The sequence below is a fragment of the Peromyscus leucopus genome, chromosome 5 (assembly GCF_004664715.2).
Source record: "Peromyscus leucopus breed LL Stock chromosome 5, UCI_PerLeu_2.1, whole genome shotgun sequence".
NCBI lineage: Eukaryota > Metazoa > Chordata > Mammalia > Rodentia > Cricetidae > Peromyscus > Peromyscus leucopus.
The window spans coordinates 15,182,884-15,186,650 of NC_051067.1; positions in this window are offsets into that span (position 1 = coordinate 15,182,884).

Genomic DNA, 3,767 nt, shown 5'->3' on the forward strand with positions numbered 1-3,767 from the left:
GCTTGCGTACTTTCTTTTTTTTTTCTTTCTTTCTTTCTTTTTTTTTATTTTACAACACCATTCAGTTCCACATAATAGCCACAGATTCCCCTGTTCTCCCCCTCTCTCCCCCCTCTCCCTCCCCCCACCCCACCCCCATTCCCACCTCCTCCAGATCAAGGTCTCCCCCGAGGACTGGGATCAACCTGATAGACTCAGTCCAGGCAGGTCCAGTCCCCCCCTTCCAGACCGAGCCAAGCGTCCCTGCATAAGTCCCAGGATTCAAACAGCCGACTCATGCAATGAGCCCAGGACCCGGCACCACCGCACAGCTGCCTCTCAAACAGATCAAGCCAAATGACTGTCTCACCCATTCAGAGGGCCTGATCCAGTTGGGGGCCCCTCTGTCTTTGGTTCATAGTTCATGTGCTTCCATTCATTTGGTTATTTGTCCCTGTGCTTTATCCAACCTTGGCTTCAACAATTCTCGCTCATATAAACCCTCCTCTTTCTCACTAATTAGATTCCCAGTGCTCCACCAGGGGCCCAGCCATGGATGTCTGCATCCAGATTCCTCAGTCCTTGGATGGGGTTTATGGCACAACTATCAGGGTGTTTGGGCATCCCATCACCAGAGTAGGTCAGTTCCTGCCGTCTCTCAACCATTGCCAGCAGTCTTTTGCGGGGGTATCTTTGTGGATCTCCGTGGGCCTCCCTAGCTCTCTGCTTCCTCCCCTTTTCATGTGGTCTTCATTTACCATGGTCTCCTATTCCTTGTTCTCCCTCTCTTTTTTTGATCCAGCTAGGACCTCCCACTCTCTTTCCCTCGACCGTCGCTCTTCATTGTTCCCACTCATGACCAGGCTGTTCATGTAGATCTCATCCATTTCTCCGTGTCTTTTTTGGGGTCCCGTTTTCCAGGTAGCCTCACTGGTGATGTGAGTAGCAGCCCAGTCATCCTTGTTCCACATCTAGCATCTTCCTATGAGTGAGTACATACCATATTTGTCTTTCTGAGTCTGGGTTACCTCACTCAGGATGATTTTTTCTAGATCCATCCATTTGCCTGCAAACCGCATGATGTCATTGTTTTTCTCTGCTGAGTAGTATTCCATTGTGTATATGTGCCACAATTTATTTATCCATTCTTCAAACTTAAGTCCAAGTGGATCAAGGACCTCAACATAAATCCAGCTACTCTGAACCTGCTAGAAGAGAAAGTAGGAAGTAGTCTTGAACGCATTGGCATAGGAGATCACTTCCTAAATATAACACCAGTAGCGCAGACACTGAGACAAACAATCAATCAATGGGACCTCTTGAAACTGAGAAGCTTTTGTAGAGCAAAGGATACGGTCAACAAGGCAAAGCGACAGCCTACAGAATGGGAAAAGATCTTCACCAACCCCACATGTGACAGAGGACTGATATCCAGAATATATAAGGAACTCAGGAAATTAGACATCAAAACGACCAACAGTCCAATTGAGAAATGGGCTTTAGAACTAAACAGAGAATTCTCAACAGAGGAAACTCAAATGGCTGAAAGACATTTAAGGAATTGCTCAACATCCCTAATCATCAGGGAAATGCAAATCAAAACAACTCTGAGATACCACCTTACGCCTGTCAGAGTGGCTAAGATCAAAAACACTGAAGACACTTTATGCTGGAGAGGATGTGGAACTAGGGGAACTCTCCTCCACTGCTGGTGGGAATGCAAGCTTGTACAACCACTTTGGAAATCAATATGGCGCTTTCTTAGAAAATTGGGAATCAATCTCCCCCAAGATCCAGCTATACCACTCCTGGGCATATACCCAAGAAATGCTCAATCATACCACAAGAGCACTTGCTCAGCTATGTTCATATCAGCATTGTTTGTAAAGCTTGCATACTTTCAACCTAGACTTGAGATGAAAGCGCATTCTTAGAAGCAAGACTGTCTGCAGGGCCCCAAGACTTGAAAATGAGAAGGCTGTAGGAATGAGGACATGCGAGATAAGAGGACAAAAGATCGGCTTGGAGCCATCCCCTCAGGGAGCCCTTTCTCCAGGGAGGCCACAGACAGCTCTCATCTAGACCATGGCCATCATCTAAACTATTTTTTCTTCTTATTGATGAATACCTTTGTGTGATGAGTCTCTCTCCCAGCCCCAGCCCCTAACTGCTCAGCTTCCTGTAAGTGAGGAATCTAAAGCTGAGCTGTGATAAGCCAGTGAGTGTTGTCATTACTCGTTATTCGTGGAAGTCTATTTGTAGAATAGTGGTGTGTGTGTGTGTGTGTGTGTGTGTGTGTGTGTGTGTGTCCATGTCCACATGTGTCAATGTGCCTGTGCGTCCACTCATTGAGGCCACAGAATTCCTGTGTCCTGCTCTATCACTGTCTGTCTTATTTCTTTGATATAGGGCTTCTCAGTGAAACTGAACTAAGCTGGCAGCCAGCCCACCCTCTGGGCTTATGCAAGTGTAACCAGATTTTCACATGGATGCCATGGGTCTGAAATCAGGTCCTCATGTTTTCTCAGCAAGCGCTCTTATGCACTATTTATCTCTCCAGCCCATAGGACAGTTTCATGAATGGATTTGTTGGGCCCAAGGGTATGTGCATCTATAAATTTTTAAATTAAAAACCAGCTTTATTTAGATATAATCTACATATAACACACTTGCTATTTTAAGTGTACAGGATGATGAGTTTTGGCAAATGTATGCAGCTCTATGGCCACCACAGCAATCACCCATTCCCACCCACTCAGAGTTCCCCTGTGACCTCAGCAGTTAACTTCCTTCTGCCCTCTCCTACTCTGACAAATACTAATTAATGGTCTGCATTTCCATTGTGGCCCCTTCAGATTCTCATACAAGTGCAGCAGAGAATGTAATATTCTCTCTGAATTCTTTCATGCCTGGATCATCCATGTTGCTGTATGCATAACATGTCACAGTGATTTCCTTTTTATTGTTAGGTAGTATTCTCTCTAGAGCTACTCCACATGTGATGGTTACTTGATTGTTTCTAGTTTGGGTGCTATTAACAACAATGCTGCTATGAATCCTCAAGTCTTCAGTCTTTACATTTTAATTTTCCCTAAGTGTATACCTAGGAGTGGAATGTCTAGATCACATGCTGAGTGGATACTTAAATTTATAAGGAACTGCCATACCGTCTTCTAGAGTAATATTTCCATTTTGCATTACAACTAACAACCAGCATCCCATTTCTTCTGCATCCTTGCCAACTCTTTGTACAAATGGGTCTTTAAATTACAGTTGTTGGAGGGGGGGTGTAAAGGTTTTCCTTGGGGCTTAAATGTACACTTCATTGATGACTGCTAATATTATAGCTCATTTATGTGTTTGCTGGCTATTTGTATACATTCACTGGTTAGATGCCTGTTTAAGTCTTTTGTCTTTTTAAATTTATGTTTATGTGTGGTGCTGAACATTGAGCCTATGTTAGCTATGAACTCATCGCTAGCCTCTACCTACAGCCAATATTCATTTCCTCCCTCCCTGCCTCCCTCCCATCCTTTTCTGAGACAGGGTCTCATTATTTATCCCTGGCATGTAGCCCAGGCTGGCCTCACTGAGATCTGCCTGCCTCTTCCTTCAGAGCGCTGAGATTAAAGGTGTGCTCTACCACTATTAACCTCAATATTGATTGCTGTGGATATCACTCTATATAAATAAAACACTGATGGCCAGTGACCAGACAGGAAGTATAGGCGGGACAAGGAGAGGGGAGAATTGGGGAAACAGGAAGAAGGAGGGAGAGACACTGCAGT